General features: G+C 40.5%; 1 protein-coding gene across 1 annotated transcript in view; it reads right to left on the bottom strand.

The window, feature by feature from the left end:
- Positions 1–18,778, bottom strand: part of AKAP6 (A-kinase anchoring protein 6) — a 314,138-nt gene that overhangs the window by 265,531 nt on the left and 29,829 nt on the right. The window lies entirely within an intron of this gene.

The following is an 18,778-nucleotide window of genomic DNA, read 5'->3' as shown; positions in this document are numbered from 1 at the left end:
TAAACTAAGCAACCAGCCAGGATAATACAGCCGTTTCTGGTATCCTCCTAATGCACTATTATATCCTGGTGCTAAATGTTTTTAAGCATCCATATTGCTCAGATGAAACAGGTTTTCTTTTCTTAAATCAGAACTGTATTGACTCACCATTTGTCCAATTCAGTAAAAGGCAACCCTATAGATTTAGTTATGTTTATTAATTTGTTTTAGAAAATTGTATCCCACCTTTCAGAAAATGTTCTCACAAGGCAGCTTACAAAAACCAGGTATGATAATATAAAAGACATTAATCACGATACACAATCACAATAAAATTAAACAGAGGCATCCTGCAGCAACATTACAACAGTGTTGAGACCAATAGCAGAATGAAAAGGATAGCTGTAAGGAAATAAGTTTTAAATGTTCCCTTAAAGGCTGATAAAAATGGAGCCTATCAGTATTTATTTATATATCTCAGTTGCAGCAATCTGCTAAGATGACATTTGATGGGTACTATACGTGATATAAAAACATGGCATCTAAAAAACAAAAACATCAAGTCAGAAAAATAGTTCGTGGTGAGATATAACCACAACAAAAAGAAAAACCTCAAGGGAAAGCTACCCTTTTTTTTTACAGCGGCATCTCTTCTCCATCTTACTTCAGTGAATGGATAAGTTCAACAGAATATTTTTTTATAGCTGCAATTTATATCTTACACTTATTTTCATATAACTGCCCAAACACATGGTGCCCACACAACTAGAAGCCAAGGTGAACCATACACAAAAATCCTGCCAGAAATAGTTGGGTAAATTATTATTATTATTTATTTATATAGCACCATCAATGTACATAGTGCTGTACAATGCCCCTGTAATACTTTCCCTTGCTGTATATATCACTCTCACGAACACATAACCTTTTCAACAGTGCAGTACCAATAATAACGCCTTTATCCGTGAATCATTCTCCTGATGTTCTGCCCCTTCATGCAAAGTACAGGATCTGTGTGTCACCCTCCATGCATGAGCCAGCAAGCTTTTCAAAGACCCCTCCACTCACACAGGATTTGGACCTCAGAATATGCTGACTCAGCACTACATCCATTTCCTCATCGGTAACAGTAATTGGTTAGTATCAGACAAAAATTCATTAAGCATGTTAGGGTATAGAGAGAGAGGGAGAATGAGTATTGATCAGTGTTTTGTCCACTGGTTACTATGAATACAAATTAACTCTTAATTTCCCTCCCCATTCACTGTCACATACTGTTAAAATCAGCCTTAAGCATTATGTAGCCAGCTGTCGATCCTAAAAACAATTCAGTTTCATTTCCTGAACTTGTTAAAAATAAAGGCTAAAAAAGATATATATTTTAAATAGGCCCACTTGCTGAATTTTAAATTAAATTATGTAAGATTCATCATACTAGTAATGATGCCAGAGGAAAGTATTTTTGTCCTGGTCTATCCCTTATTCATTTGCAGTATAATAAAACTTCCCATTTCCAAAAACTAAAGGTAGCCAAGGTGGCTAATAAGTGAGACAAAGGCCAGATCTACACAAATCTATGCCAAGCAGGATATTGCACTATGAAAGCGGTATATAAAAGGCAGGAGCCACACTACGGCTTTATAGAGGTATTGAAGTACACTGACAACTGTTTGGGCCCATTGTCACATACCATATACTGCTTTCATACTACTATGTCCCACTTGGTATGGCTCCTGCCCAGGGCCGGCGCCAAACTATATTGCGCCCTAGGCAGGCGCGTTCTGAAGCCCCCCCCCCGCTCGCTCAATACAACCCCCACTACATAAACATAACCTGGCTGAATATGGTATACCTCTGAACCGCCCCATTAGTAATGCAGAGGGAAGGGCATTGCACCTAGCTGACATAAACGCTCTTCTCAATTGCGGATTGTACAGCAGCTGTAAGTAAGGTGCCATTTTACCAGGCTTAACAGGCAGATGGAATTGTAGTGGGGAGCACGAGGTATTTGCTACACTGTTGAGTTCCTGATACTCAACATCTAAAGTTCTTTCTCTAATGACCCTGAAAGCTTCAGTTTGGTTTAACATACCCAGATTTAAAAGGTCTAGACCAAGCAAGTTTAATTTGGCATAGAAGTCTAACATCCCTGAACACATAACTGAATGGGAGAGGAGTTGAAAATCAGTAATGCCAGTTATCTAACAGGGTGAGGGAGGGACCTGATTATTTTGTCTGGATCAGATATAAAATGGAATACTAGTTTATGCAAGCCACAAATGACGCATCCAAGCTGGCACCTGAGGGGAGATGGGCATGCAAACCCAGTGCTCAGGAAAGAACATTCAAAACCAGCCAGTTATTGATCATTAAAACAATCCCCCCACACGGGAAATCATTTACTGAGATGAACACTCCACTTCAAAGTGCATTTATATGCCAAGCACATAAACCCAGATATATCTGTTGCTGCTGAGTATTTTTTTTTCTTAAACTGAATATATATTCTGATATGCATTTTCATTAGGAAGTCCCAACACATTTATAATGTTAAACGTTTAAGGCTACAATCATATACCCACTTACCTGTAAGTCCCATTGACCTCATTGGGGACTTACTTCAGAGTTGACTCTGGCCCTCTCTACACCATACAGGTGTAGAGGGAGGGAGTGGGAATAATCCCAGACTTACCTCCTTCCAGGATCATCCTTGGCCAGCGCAATGCCCGGAATGGGAGGAGGGACACTGTGTGAGTGGAGGCAGCCATTTTTTTAAGTTACAGGAGCTGGAGCAAACTCGCGCTCCAGCGAAAGGTAAGTGTGTGTGGGGGAAATCCCGCTCCCCCTACCCACCCCCAATTCCTCCCGGCCTGTCTCCTTCACTATACTGCTCCCCGCTACTTGCAGGGAGGAGGGAAGAAGCCAGGACGGGCAGCCACACATCTTCCATGGTCTCGGGAATCAGGTAAATAATCCCTGGGAAACACACATGCTTGTCATCCCTCCGTGTCCCCACGATGCACAGGGACCCGGCCGTGACCAGCCCTCATTTTCGGGCTGGTGTAGAAATGGCCATAAATACTAGTATTGCCCCAGAACAGTCATTTAAACATAGCAAGTAATGTGGAATTCATGAACACAGAAGAGAACAGTTAGTTGATTATTAATGTTTATATTCGAGTCAATTCTCATTCATTAAAAAAATAAAAGAAATGACACAGCTTCAAAATTTAAAAACTTTGTTGAGAAAATCTTTGTTCTCATTTCTTGCAAGTATTTAAGCAGAATGGCTTATTTAACAGAAGTTTTAAAAATACATTCTTCTTCAATGATTAAGAATGGTCTTACCATTTGTTAATTTTATTATAGCTTTTACCATATGTATGTAAAAAGGAAGACTGTTGAATGCTCATAAATGCTCATAAATGAGTATTGATCTACCTGAGATGAACAACATTCTCAATTCAAGTTTGAGAAGGAGTTCTTTTTGGTTTTATTGTTGGTTTTATTGTTTTAATTGCTATTGTATTGTGATCATGTTCTTATTGCTTTTAATATTTTAATATTTTATTGTTGTAAGCCGCCTTGTGAGGGCCTCTGCCCTGAAAGGCTGCCAAGAAATGCTTTAAATAAAGAAATTAAAATTAATTATTTAAAACTATTGTTTAGAATCACATGACAATGAAAAATCTGATTGACCCTCATGCAATTTGAGAAGTTGGGTTTTTAGGAAAGTGCAGGGTGGGATGGATAGACCTGCCTGTACCCGGCCAAGCCACCAATACCACCCACCCCAGCTTCTGGATGGCCTGGCGAGTGTCCAGTGAAGCTGCAGGGCCATCTGTCCTCTTAGCAAGCAACAATGGTGGCTTGGGCTTTTCCGGGAGGTTAATATTACGTAAATGGCAGCTGCAAAGGGGCCATTTACACAGCATTACGGGCATGGATGCTCCATGGAAACTGGAACCCAAATAAAAAATGGTTCCAGCTTCTGTGGAAGCATATGCAAGCAGGCTTTCCCTAATCAGATGTTGATGCTCAATGAGTGAATATCAGAAGGTAGGGAAAGAAAGCTATGCAACCTTGGGTGAGTGTCAGCTCTGCTGCCCCACTGATCCTTTCTGTACATGAACATTCACATGAGAAATAACAGGTGAAATGGTGCGTTAGTGTAGGGTGGCTTCATATGCTTCCACATGAGGTCCCAATTGGGAATGCTGATAGAATGAAGATGGGTCATATGCTCAGATTATATGGTTTCTTCCAAACCAAACGTAATGTATTTTATATATCTCCTTGTTAAAAATAGAGCACACAAGACATCTTTGCCAATCACAAAGTAAAATGGAGTGATTCTGCAGTGCCAGAGGGGCTGCAAAGCTTAGCTATAAAGAGTTAGAGGAATGAATGGACCAGTGAACCGGAGTTGTCTCCCATACCCCTTAGGCAGGTGTACAATAGTACAGTTAGGAAAATCGGTCATAAAATACAGACGCTTTGAAAATACTTGGGGAACAACAAAATGAGCAAATGGAACTGGACCAGATATAATAAAAAGTGATCTTAGTGGAATGTAGACTCTTCTGGGATGCTTTACCTTGTAGAAAGCTTGTAAGTATCAGAGTTCACACTTGTTTCTCAAGAGAACAGATCTGTTGAGACAAGAGTGTTTCCCATCCATTTCCCTTGCAGCACAAGCTGCTGTTTCTCATTTTTTCATGGAAAAACAGAGTGATTGAAAAACGGCATATGGGAGATGGTGGGCGAAGGATTGGCTTTAGACCAGCAAAGACGCATTAGCAACTTCTCATGAAACTGGCAATAATATACCAGCCTTCTTTAACAGTTAATTATGCATTGACTTTGTCACCTTTAAGTATGTATTGTCCAAATTTTAGGTCCAAAATGTTGAGAACAGATAAATATAGAATTGACATGCCACTTCGCCATTCCTTGACATGCCCTTCACTGGTGACTTTATGTGCAGAGAGAACAGCGCCCCCTACACCTCTTCCAATCCTCTCATAGTCCCCTCCCAGTTTAGCAAGTTACTTCTTGATTAATGTTGGAAGTCTGGTGAGCCCACTGCCATATTCGCTTCCTCAGTTGTCTCATTGTTCTCCAGTCTTCCATTGCATTTTCTTTGACTTACTGGGCTATTGAGCATGCTCAGCGTGTGCGCATGCTCATATTGTTTCCCCCACAGACAGCAGAGGGGGCGGGCAGGGCATCTGCAAGGAGTGCTTTGTCTGGCACCTAAATATGGACAGGCTTCCCACTGTTCTACTGCAAATACAGCACTGTTGGGGGCATAAGACGTCCCGTAGGTTGCCCATAGCCAATAGTCATTGCTTTGTTTCTTTACAAAGAGCAGAGCAGACCAGCAGCAGGCAGTCCTCTCACAATCCCTGTCATGGAGCCAAGGGAGCAGCACCTTTGTTGCTATTTCCTTAAAAAATATTATAGTTTTAGTATGTGCTGTAACACAAACAGCCCTGCTTGGATGTGTCTTTTTTATAAAACTGTAGGCTGGGGAAAATTTCTCAGGAAATAAAACATGGTGGCTGGAGACCAGACGTTCAATTTTGAAGGTCAGCTGGCTGATAAACTAACAATTTGTTTTCTAGCTTAATTTGTTCTCCTTACCTTTCTGCAACAGTTTGCCACTGAAATTTAGTGGCAAACTACTGATTATTCTGCTGCCACTGCAAATTTCAGCAGCATGATAGGGGCCACGTTGGAGGGCAGCGATGGCTGTATGCCAGCCATGAGATTTATGTTGTCCAGCCCTGGGCTAGAGGAAGAAACCATTTCATTCAGGAGTTTGACATAAAGGCCCATTTTCCTCCCAGCTTAACAAATCAGGTAATGCTGGAGAACTAGTCTGGTGCTGCAGAGGAATATAAGCAGTTGCACATCTAATAACTTCTCTTAGAGCTTCTCTACACACAGGAAAAATCCCACAGCCTTACCAGGGCTTTCGTCCTTGCAGTCTTCCCACCATCACAACACGCATCTTTACACACGATCACGTGATGTTGAATTGAAAACTTCCCTTCTCAGAAAGGCTCCAATGAGACAGTGTCATCTAGTGGCAGAGAGATGCCAAGATATCCCAGATAATACCACATTGTCTCCATTTTTAAAAAAGCAAGATTCCCAGGGGATAGTGTGGGAGACATCCTGGATGTTGACGACATCAGGTAATGGGCCAACAAACTTCCATGAGTGGTCAATCATGAGCATGCAATAAATCATTGTTTAGAGAAGCTCTTTGGCTGGGCAACTAGTTACTGGAAAGGCCACGTGGTCTTTACTGCTGCTAGACTTCTGGCATTCTGGCATTCTGTCTGTTTCTGGTCTGACAGCTTCCATGCCACCTGTCGCCAAGGCACCAAGTCTATCTTTGATCTAAGTGCCCAGAAAAGAACAACATCAAATCCACTTAAAATGTATATTGCTCTTGCTTGCTTGCTGGCCTTCAAAGCAGTCATCAGATCTCATACTGTTACTTTCTGAAATGGTTCCCCGTACAATTAGACAGAGAAATGTAAAAGAGGGAAGTAGTAGAAGGAATGCTAGGTAGACGGAAGGATGGCTGACTGGTTAAACAGAAGGATGGACTGGGCTTAGTGGTGCTTCTGTTTTCTGATTAAAATGCTGCTGTCCTGGGAAAAGAAGGAGCAGAGAATTTCCTTTACTCTGCTTCTGGTCACAGCCTCTCAAAGACCCTTTCTACACCTAAGGATTATCCTAGGAAAATAGAGGGATCATCCCTGCCTGCTCCCGGGATCCCCTGTGTGGCATTTGCATGCACAGGGATGATCCCAGGACAATCCCTGGGAAAAAAGGTAGGTGTAGAAATGGCCAAAATCTCCTCACATAAAAATCCCTCCTGCAAAGAAAAAGTTAAATCCTTCATACACGTTGCCATCAGAATTTAAAAATGTAGCACATAATAAAATTAATACTATAGTAGCTGGAGTGTGGTGGTAAGAGGTGGCAACTTTTAGGAAATAACCATTTCCCGAAATTGCTAAAGACCAGGGAGTGAGAGTCAACGATACGATAAACAAAACAAAATAAATCCAATGTGGAGTTGAGAAAAACATACACCCACTGATGATCCATCACAGATGTGATAATGAACAACAGAAAGGAGGAACTGTGATAGCAGTTTGTTAAATAAATCACTAAGTGGATAAACTGTGAAATTTCCTATGTTGGTCTCATTGTTTCAGTTTCTTGACTTAGGCTGCAATCTTGTGGCCGCCAGGAGGGTGCCCAAGGGACCATGGGATTGTTTGAATCTTCCTGCTCTGAGGGTGGAGAGATAGGTCTGCCTTTGGAGAGGGAGAAATAACCTCAGAATCCCCACCCAACCTCTCCCGAAATTTCTGCTTCTCTTACCTCCCCAAAAGCTCCACGGTTGGTAGAAGGAAAGGGGGAAAGATCTTTAGTTTCCTGTTGGTGGATCAGCAAAAGTGGGGGGAATTTAGATACGATATATCCAAAGCACTCCTGATCCCCAAACATGCCCCCAACACAGGGAGAAATTTATGCCAGCCTTGGAGCTGGTGTAAGTAATTTCCCTTCCATTGCTTACAGTGGGAGGGAAATGAGTTAACCCAACCGCCAAATAGAAAGGGAGGAGAACACCACTTCTCCCCCACTACTGTCTTACTGGCATAATCCCGGTGAGGATTTTGATATGTTAGAGTTCTGCAAGTAGAATTGCTCTGCCTTGGGTGAAATCTGCAACCTTGTAGCACAGTAAATCAAAAGATTTTATGTTCTTAGGCAATGTAATCTGTAAAGAAGTGGGTGTCATTTGATAGTTTGCTCATATTGATATCATATAATTTCCACGTTGTCTGCTGTAGAATTGTACTCCTCGGCAGCAAATTTAAAAAATCTGTTGTGTTATGGCTCCAAAGATAACCGTCCAAATGTGAACAAAATATAAACTGATGCATAGGTGCCTGTCTGAAAAACTGAGAAAGTTTGGATACATTCATTACATTATTCAAATGTTGTCATCAGCGGCATGTTCTGTTTCAGCACAGTTAATAGGCTTGTGCTGTAGTGTTTTTGACTATGTGTGCACTCACGTTTCAGAACCCTCTCTGGGTAACGTGGTTGTGTGATATCAGCCTCTGCAATTGGCAGGCAGTATAAAGTCTCTTAGTGGTATAAATAAACATTAGGGATGTGGCCTTTCACCATGACGTGATCAGCAGAGCAATATCTTGTGTCTGCAGTCCCTCGGTCTCCTGCTCAAAACGTAGCTCAGATCCCCAGTTCCAGAATGGACAACATCGACGTGCTGAATCAATTTGAAACATATGTGGTCCTGACATTTATATGTTCCTCTTTTCTTCTCTTCTCCCTTTCAGTCATATGCACACAATTCATGAGCTGCACATCCATAGGTACATATAGAGCTTCATTGTGCTTTTATTGTTTTGTGACTGCAGCCCATTTGTTAAGATGAAATTATGCTTGATTTTGCATCAGAGCAAGTGTGAATGGTTCAAGATCTCATGACAGGGTGGTTCTGGATTAGGCCCATTGGCTCCAAGAGTATTTTTAAATGCCCTGTCACACACAGCAGCAGCAGCTGGTCGTAAGTGACCGGAGTTATTTGCACAGATCTGGTAAGCACGTTATCCTAATCCTAGTAAACCCAAAATATCCATTATGCAGGAGATCCATGATTGATCTCTTGACAGGATTATTTTTTTTAACTGAAACGTAGCTCTGGAGACCACAAATTTTATTGCAGCAGCAGTGATAGGGGGAAAGATGATTAACCCTTAGCTGTAGGCCATTTCTGCAATTAAAATGTATGTCTCTATTATTATTATTATTAATAATAATAATAATAATAATAATAATAATAATAATAATAATTTCCCCATAGAAGCACAGAAAGGGTCAATCACTTTTTCTGTCAGTGCCTCCCAGGGTTGCATTTCAGTTAAAAACAAAAACAAAACAAAAGTCAGGAGACCAATCTCAGATCTTGCATGTCCACTTTAGCTGATAGACTCACCTCCACCCGTACCCCAGGCAATTCCTCACCTGGTCCATTATTACAGGAATGTGAAATGTACATTATGCTACCTTTGCTAAGTATCTAATTGATGCTTCCCCAGCCATCTGGTGCCCTCTTGATGTTTGGACTTCAACTCCCATCACCCCTGCCAGTACAGTCAGTCCAAAACATCAGGAGGCTGGGGAAGATTGATCTAGTGCTATGGCCCCAGTTTGTACCCACCAGTGAATCTTTACATGGTACAGCTGTAGGATTATGGGAGAAACATAATCCCGGCTATGGTACGTGGATACCTCTATACCCATGCACTAGAGTGGAGAACCTACTCTGAAACTTATACACACAAATGACATGGCTGAAATATGATCCCTAAATAAAAACATGTATGTGTATTTACTTAAAGTATGAAATCCTATATAATTGATCTATCGATGAACATTTAATCAACCAAATCAATGTTTTAAGAAACACCTCTCTTCTGAATACTATATACTATATATTAGTACAGAAAGATACAACTCTTTCTATGCTTTTCATGAGACAAAAACAATTTAGGAATGTCATCTAAAGTAGTGTGTGGAACAGAGCCATATGATGGTAATGATACAAAGCATTAAATGCAACCAGGCCAAGTTAAATTGCCCTGTCATCTATATAATTTCAGTTATTTAAACAAAAGAAACAGTGGGTGTCTTGAATCAAATTACATTCACTGCAGGACATCAAACGATACTATAACAAACCACAAGAATTTGTACAGTTTTCATTTTTTATTTTTTATTTTGCTTTCGTTGGCATCATGATTGATCCAATCTATTGAGCTGCATCTATTTGAATTTTTCTTCCCTTGCTTTCTGGGTGATATAGCAAACTTCATAACAGAGAGAAAATAAAGAAATAATGTAAATGTTGCAGAATAAATGACTTAAACGAGACACCTCAAATTATTTTGTAATGTCCATGTAATTTAAATTACACGCTATGTTTACTAAGCTTTTGTCACTTTGTTTACAGCTGTGGAGATAATTACAACAAAAACAGCTTTCAATGGCTGTGATCCTGAGGATTTCTTTATGTATATTCATAAATTTGTGAACCATACCAAGCCTTCTTCCCCACCACTCCTATTCTATGCTGCAAGTTGCTTTGTTGCATTCAAAACATGCAACCTATGATGCAGCAAAGAGAAGGTGACATGGAGGGTGGAAGATTGGACATGACGCCTCATGTAGATCTTTCTTTGTCGTTTGCTTTTAAGGGTTAAGGTTTTACAATTGTTTAAAAGAGTTCTCTGTATTCTAATAATTAATATATAAATGTGTAAGTACTGTGACATCACTGGAGAATTAATTTCTAGATCCCAGATGTTGTTCCTGCATCTTAGATCTTTACCACCACAAGGTGGCTAATCTGTGGATTGCCACTTTGGCATCTACCTGTCACATCTATGGATCTTAGGCTGCATCTTATTCAGCAAAAACTTCCTGTCCATTGTACACTGCAATGTCACTTTAATAAGGGATTGTCTTATTCAGCTAATTGCTGGCAGTGTAATACAGCTAATGCTTCTTTTAAATATACGTTTTGGCAGTGTCCAGTAGTTGTTTCTTTTAGGGAGGAGGTTATTACACAAATACATTTTGTACTGGAACGGTCTTCAATATTCGCTGATGTACATTGTCTTTAAAATAATTTACCTGCTTCATGGATATTAACAAATGGTCATTGTAAATGGATTCTCTGCACCCTTTTGGCAGCTAAAAGACTAATATTATAACACTGGGAGGATAAACACTCACCTCCTTTAATGCAGTGAATTGAGGACCTTATAACTCTTTCAATATTTGAATGTGCAGCATAAAGATGTCACCTTCAAATGGGTACGTATTTGGATATTTGGTCTGCTTTTGTTGAAGTGTATGTTCAATTGCTAGAAAATTGTATGCATTTCATACAAATCCGTGTACATATATTTTAAAAAGCAGGTTTTGTTTTTGTTTTTATTTTGTTTAAAAAAAATGGGTGCCTGTGGGGCGCTATGTTGGGGACACCTTCTTGGACACCATTTTGTGCACAAACTGGGGAGCCCTGCAATACTTCTTGTCCAAAGTTCTTCGTAGCACATGGATGCTTCAGTCTGGACCAGTGAGTTGCCAGGCAGTACTTTTAGCCTGCTCAGTAGCTGGTAGTGAGTTGTAAACTTGCAGATATGGGAGGATGGGGTTGATTTACTGGCAGCTGATGTCACAAGCTTTATTTTGGGATGGAGCATTTGTGTGCTTTACGCTAGGTGGAATATTGTTGTTTCTTCAAACACAGCCCATTACTTATCTCTTCCCAATATTATCTCTCCTACCTATAACAATAAAATGGGTTAAAAGGAGGAGATGGTCATATAGACAGGGAGTCTTTCTAAGTACGATCATTATATAGAACGATTTAAATGAGTTGTACTATAAACAGCAGCTGGTCTTGATTTATGTATTTCATTAATTCCTTATCAGATTTTGCAAGTTTCATGTAACATTTTTAACATAAAGTTGGCAAGATTGCTTTATATTGCAAAGCTTTTAAGTGTTTTGTATCTTGATGAATGTAGTGTTTTTGTCATAAATCACCAGGTTCCAGATGGGTACCGTTAAAAACAAAATGTCAGAGAAATACAGTAAGAAAGAAGTGGAGACCAAAAACAGTATCATAAAATCCTTCTTGTAAACCCTCCCCATCTCAAATGATCATCCAGCACTCTGCAATATACCCAAAAATGATTGAGCCTGTCACAGTGGCATAATTGCTCAATGAACATAAACGCATAAGAAGAGCCATGCTGGATCAGGCCTAGAGTCCATCTAGTCTGGCATTCTGTTCACACAGTGGGCAATGAGCTGTTGAGCAGGAATCTACAAGCAGGACATGAGTGCAACATAGGCTTATTGCCTCTGCTTCTGGAGGTAGCAAATAGCTATCAGGACTACTAGCCAATTGAGAGTGGCATCTCAAGCCATCAAAGGTTTGGCAGTCTTGAAAGCATTGGATGTCACTACAGGCTTATTCACTGAAGCTTCCAAGGAATCTGGCTGCAGTCCTATACTCAGTAAGCCCCACTAACTTGTTTCCATATCTAACTCAATGGGACTAATTTTTGAGTAGACATGTGAAGAATTGTGCGGTGAAATTCAGGCTCCTCTCTTATCATCATACTGGGGAAATCTAAGAACCTAAGCAGAGCATTGAAAAATTAGGCCAAAGGCCTACCTGGTCCAGCATTCTGTTCCCAAAGGAGCCAACCAGATGTCTACAGGAAAACCACAAAAAGGAGGTGAGTGCAACATCACCTTCCGACTTGTGTTCGCCCGCAAGCGGTAATCAGAGGCCTACTCCAGGGGCTCTCTGCTCTTACAGACATATGCGCAAAGAACTCTAAACATCAAACAGATGTTTAGGAAAGCGTGGCAGTAGTGCACAGTGACAAGAGGAGAAGGGGCTAACTTGCATGGGCATTATTCTAACATCTAACATCACTTTATGCTACGACAAATGTTTAGAATGTAACAGTCATAAAGGGAAAGGCAACAATATGGCCCACAGAGATAAATACCAGTGCACAGAATAACATGCTTGCTTCTGCATGCATATTGTTGTTGTTGTTGTTGTTGTAATATATAAATTATTATTATTATTATTATTTATATAACGCCCCATAGCTGAAGCTCTCTGGGTGGTTTACAAAGATTAAAAACTGAACATTAAAAACAAATGTACAACATTTAAAACCATAAAAAGCATAAAAACAGACAATATGCATTTAAAAACTACGATTCTGGGGTCAGTTAAGAAAGAAACCTCAACATATGGTGTTAAATGCCTGGGAGAAGAGAAAAGCCTTGACCTGGTGCCAAAAAGATAACAATGTTGGCGCCAGACAAGTCTCATTGGAGAGATCATTCCATAATTGAGGGGCCACCACAGAAAAGGCCCTCTCCCTTGTTGCCATCCTCTGAGCTGGCCTCAGAGTAGGCACCTGGAAGAGGACCTTAGATGTTGAGCGTAGTGTCCAGGTAGGTTCATGTTGGGAGAGGCATCCCATCAGGTATTGTGGTCCCAAGCTGAGTAAGGCTTTATAGGTAAGGCTTTATTGCCAAGCATGGCGTGGGGTATTCCAGAAGAAAACTATTTGGATGCATTTAAAAAAAATCATCCTATTGTTGCAAATCTCCACAATGTCCAAAACATAAAGCTCAGGTTGCACTTGGGAGATATTGGGGATGGCAGTTAAAATGAAAGTGTGCTATTAAAATAGCTTATCCATGCATGACTTACCTAGCCAATGGGAGTGGGGCCAATAGTAGAAAGAAAACATATGCCTCACCTTTGACATCTACAAGACCACACAGTTCCATAAAGACATAATCCATCTTCATAGCTACAAATCTGACAGGAAAACTATTCATGTGATAAGAAATGTACAATTGTGACACGTTGGAAATAATTCCATTGTGCTAAAGCAGCTAAGACAGAAATTGTACACACACCTATTTGGGACTAATCCCCACTGAGCTCAGTGGGATTTTCTTCCAAGTATGCATGCATAGGATTGCATTATATTAGATAGCAACCCTTATACCACAATCTAGGGAACAAGTCTTGAACTCAGTGAGACATACTTATGAGTAAACATGCTTAAGATTGTATTGCATGTTTAGGTGCAGTGATCATAGTTTTTGAAGTAATTGAATGCAGAAATATTGGGTTGGATCAAGAATCTGCCTCCCCTGAACAGAAGGGCCCTTTATGCTTGCAGGAAGCTTCTGATCCACTGGAAGAATCCCACCGACAGAAAAGGGCAGGAAGGTGATCTCTGTCAATATCCAACTCCCACAGGTGACCACAGTTAAGGTCCTGGGGGTATGCAAGCAGGCCTCGGGCTCTGCACCCCTTCTCTAGATCTCTTCATGTATGAGACCTTGGCCTAATCTATACCAAGCAGGATATTGCACTATGAAAGCAGTATATAAGATGCAGGAGCCACACCACTGCTTTATAGCGGTATTGAAGTGCACTGACAACTGTTGAGGTCCTTTGACACATACCATATACCACTTTCATACCTCATTCATAGTGCTATATCCTGCTTGGTGTGGCTCCTGCCTCTTATATACTGCTTTCATACTGCAATATCCTCATTGGTGTAGCTTAGATCCTTGTATCACATAGCTGGCTAACTGTTTATGCTTTCCATTTCAAAGTTACACAACACCACTTTATGGGGTACTAGGTGCCTGCCATAGTGAATTATTGTTTCCAATGTAAGTATCCACAGCCAGTCAGTAAAAATAGACCCTGTTTCTGAAATGTAAATTCAGAGTGGCAGGAATGGATTTTATCCTCAAAGCACGTCCCTTGTAGATCTATGCAACCTGACAGAGAATGAAAATCATAGAAAATATATAGGTGATAAAATAAAGATAAGGGAAAGGTGGTGACAAATCCATGGCAAATGGTTCAGTGATTTAAGAAATAATAAAGTCTCCTTACGTACCTTTGTAACTGCAGAGCTCTTGATTTTTTTTTTAAATAGAAAAAAGGGTTATATCCCATACGAATGAATGAGAGTGTCATCTCACAGTGGAAAATCGCGTTTGCTTACTGTCGCTTGGCCACCCGCACATTTGTCCCTCATTACTTCCTCTTTCAAAAGAGGAAGTAAACAACATGCACGTGGCCCATTTTGATCCTGCTGCTTCTCCTGAACACAGCAGGAGATAGCATCAAATTCCATCTCAAAAAATAAGTCGGACTTACTGGGGTGATTTTTTGTTGCGCAAAGAAAGCTAGAAGGGGCAGGAGGAACACAGGATGCAGACAACATCATGAGAGGGACCCGCGAAAATCTGTGAGTGCCCAGCAACGAGTGTGCAATAAAACACTTGTCTGATGACACCCAAAAGCTAGCCTTTGAAGAATCTTCTAAACAAAAGTGCACAAAGAATATTGGGTAGGATCCAATGGTGTCACAGCACTATTACTATTGAGGTTGTGCTAGCATAAATCAATGCTAGTGCAATGTTATTAGCACTTGCTAAAGCAATGAGAAAAAGTGGTGGTGCTGTATTTCAGCTGCAAATCATCATTTCTCCCTTTTGCACTACCAAGCACTAATGGTGTTTCACTAATGTTGATTTTATGTTAGGACAGGGGGCTGAAACATGTGTTCCTCCAGATATTTTGGCTTACAATTCCTATGATCCCTCACCATTGGCTATGCTGGCTGGGGCTGATGGGAGCTGTAGGCCAAACATCTGGAGAGCCACAAGTTGCCTACCCCTGAGCTAGTCCATCATCATTAGCATTACTGTTGAAACACCATTGGATCCTACCCACTGACTTTAGCTTTGGGTTTGTTGGTTTGTTTTTCGGATACTGTGCAGGGATGAGAACATTCTCATACAATGTTTTTCTTACATTTAACTTTGCCAGCAATGCAATGAAAATTTCCCACTTGACCTAGAGATAATAGTAGATTCACTGACTTACCAAGCTGTTCCTCGTGCCCTGCTGTTAACATCAAGTGCAGCAAACACACCTTTCTATTGGATACATGTGTACTGGCATGTGGGAGCTGCAAGGCTGCTTACACTAAAGCGACAGCCGTCTTCCATGTGATTGCTGACAAAGCAGGGCTCGCATATGTCACAAGCCAGACACAATCGCATTTCTAGGGCATCTCTTCTTTATGGATTCATTTCTTCCCAAGCATCACAATGCAAGAACAACTCACTGCGAGTCTCAAGAATAGAAGAATATAATTCTGCCTCAGGCAAGAAAAACAACACCCTTATGTGCTCTGCATCCTGGCATATCACAAAGTCATTTGTACTGCAGAAAATGTCAGCTTTCATATTATTATTATTATTATTATTATTATTATTTATTACATTTATGGCTCTCTGGGTGGTTTACAAAGGTTAGAAACAGTGAACATTAAAAACAAATATACAAAACTTAAAACCATAAAAAGCAAATATACAAACAAACAAAAACAGACAATATCCATTGTTAAATGCCTGGGAGAAGAGAAAAGTCTTGACCTGGCGCTGAAAAGATAACAATGGGCCAATCTACACCAAGCAGGATATAACACTTTTAAAACAGTATGAAAACTGTATTTGTAATGTGTCCTGGGCCTGAACAGTTGTCATAACCATTATAAACCGTTATAAGCAGTAGTGTAGATCCTGCCAATGTTGGCAGCAGACGAGCCTTGTCAGGGATATAATTCCAGAATTAGGGGGCCACCACTGAAAAGGCCCTCTCCCTTGGTTGTATGGCATAGCTTTCCCCACAACTTTACAGTCAAAACTGGTCTTCTGGAGTTATGGACTATGCAAAGTGCAAACAGGCATGAAATAATAGTTACAGTGCAATATTCACCCATGGTGTTGCAGGTCCAGATTTATGAGCTAGTGAGAGATCCATAATTGGATCTCCTGTTCTGTTTTTAAGAGTAGGTAAAGCCAAAGCCTCAGCCCATCATTAGGATTGGTACTGCAATGCTATGGGAGAGGGGTAACCTGTGCTGTTTTCCTGCTCCAAATAATAACCCTGGAATTATTATTTCCCCCATAGGGTGGCTACTAAGAAGAGGGCCTTTTCTGCTGTGGCATCCCAGTTGTGGAATGAGGTTCCCACAGTTCACCTGGCACCTATATTGTGCTCGTTTTGGCACCAGGCATTTTAGCTTTTTAGGTTGTTTTATATCTGATAATGTATTTTATGTTTTTCCACTGCTACTAGCTTCTGTTCGGTTATTATTTTATTTCTATATTGTAGTTTTAAACTTTTATATTGTATTTGATTAACTGTATTTTATTTTATTGTATTTTGTGGTTTTAATTGTTGTGAACTGTTCAGAGAGCTTTGGCTATTGGGCAGTATAAAAATAAATAAACAAACAAACAAACAATACCCTGTATATTCTGAATCTTAGGGGCTATGGATACATTTGCCCTTTAAAATATCACAGAGGTTTTGAACACAGATCTTCTACTATGTCATCTAGTGGTGCTCTAAGCTTGACACTTGATCTTGCATTACAGATTAATATTTCAGCAACTCAACAGCATCAGTCCTGCCCAACTGCCCTTGTGTTGTCTACCTTTTTAAAAAAGTAGTATATTAATTCGGCCCATTTTTTAAACAGTTAAAAGAAGACCTTTAAGGGAACATAAAATCAACCCATCACCAATAGCAACATCTTGGAAGCAAAAACAAAACATCTGAGATGTTCAAGGAGTAAAGTGCAAATACTAAGACAAGAATTATCCCAAGCTTTCATAGCATTCAGGGAACCTGGGAGCCAGATGACACGAACACACAATGGTGTAACAGTGCAGACAAATTGTTGGATTCAGCCTGAGTGGGTTGTGCTTCCTCGGGGAGTAACACCCACAGCTTCTGGTCTGAGGAGAGAGAGGTCGTCACAGCCTGAGAGAGATTTGTGAAAAAGGTTTTGTTTAAGTAAAACTTAGGTTTGCTTGGTGGGTTGAGTCTGTGTGAGTTTGTGGGATGCATTCCGCCAACTTTGAAACATGATGGCAGCAGTGAAGGTCCCATTTATGCAAGAGTAAAGGTAAGAATGGGGCATTTGTGCCTTTACTCTTGCATAAATGGGGCCTTTACTGCTGGAGAGGACTGGAAGACTTCAGGAGGATTGATATGAAGCTGTCACTTAACAGCCAATTCCCCCCTCCAAACTCCTCCTACCCCTCCCTACTCTAACAAAAGAAATGCTGCAAGCACAAACAGGCTGTGCTTGCATGAAAAAAGGTCCAGATCAGTCTGAATCAATTCAGACCATGTTGATTCGCTTCAGACTAATTCAGATCTGTTTCGATTCAGATCTGTTTCGAAGCCCTCTGAATCACCCCGATTCACCTCATATTCGGGATCGGATCCTAGGCAATGCACAGCTCTGATAGGAACAATGGAGGCTCCGGATGGGAGCATATGGTTGCTGGGTGCTCATCTGATGCTTGCTGAGCCGTCAAAGAAGCTCATACAGTGCACAAACTGGGCAAACATCGGCAGGGCAAATGTCAAATGAGTTGGACGTGGGTGAGTTCGCTCTCCCCTAGCAATGACAGATAAAGAGGAGTCTGTGAAAATGAAACTGTTCATATATTTCATTGGAGAAATGGGAAGAGAAATAAGTGAGACACTCAGTATAAACATCCCCCAAGAACAGTGTACTTTGGTTACAATAATAGGTTGTTTTGATGCCCACTGCAACCCCAGAAAAATAAAACAGTGGAAAGATATAGCTGTTTTATGTGGGACCAAGCAATAGGGGAAGAAACTGAGGAATACAGCACTAGTTTGAAGATGTAGCCATCTGCAATTTCAGAGATATCAAAGACTCCTTGACAAGGGACCAGATAGGAATACAGGACACTTGAGCACAAGAGAGCTTGCTGAGAGACATCAACTTTGAAATAGATGATACTGAAAACGGATTTCAAATGCAGTGGTCAATTTTAATTTTCACTTCAACAAGGTGACTGAAAGTGTTTGCAACACTGATTTGTTGCATGTAACACAGCCACTGTCTCCAGAAAAAATACACAAGTAAATGGGTGTTATAGAGATAGTTTTTTAATGGCCCAGACAGAGCAAGAGGCCAATAATGATTTTCTGCTAGCAATGGAGTGGAAAAAGCTGAAAAGCATTAAGATGACAAAAGCA

The sequence above is a fragment of the Elgaria multicarinata genome, chromosome 2 (genome assembly GCF_023053635.1).
Source record: "Elgaria multicarinata webbii isolate HBS135686 ecotype San Diego chromosome 2, rElgMul1.1.pri, whole genome shotgun sequence".
Taxonomy (NCBI): domain Eukaryota; kingdom Metazoa; phylum Chordata; class Lepidosauria; order Squamata; family Anguidae; genus Elgaria; species Elgaria multicarinata.
The sequence above is the reverse complement of the archived record's forward strand: the minus strand, read 5'-3'. Positions and strand labels throughout refer to the sequence as shown.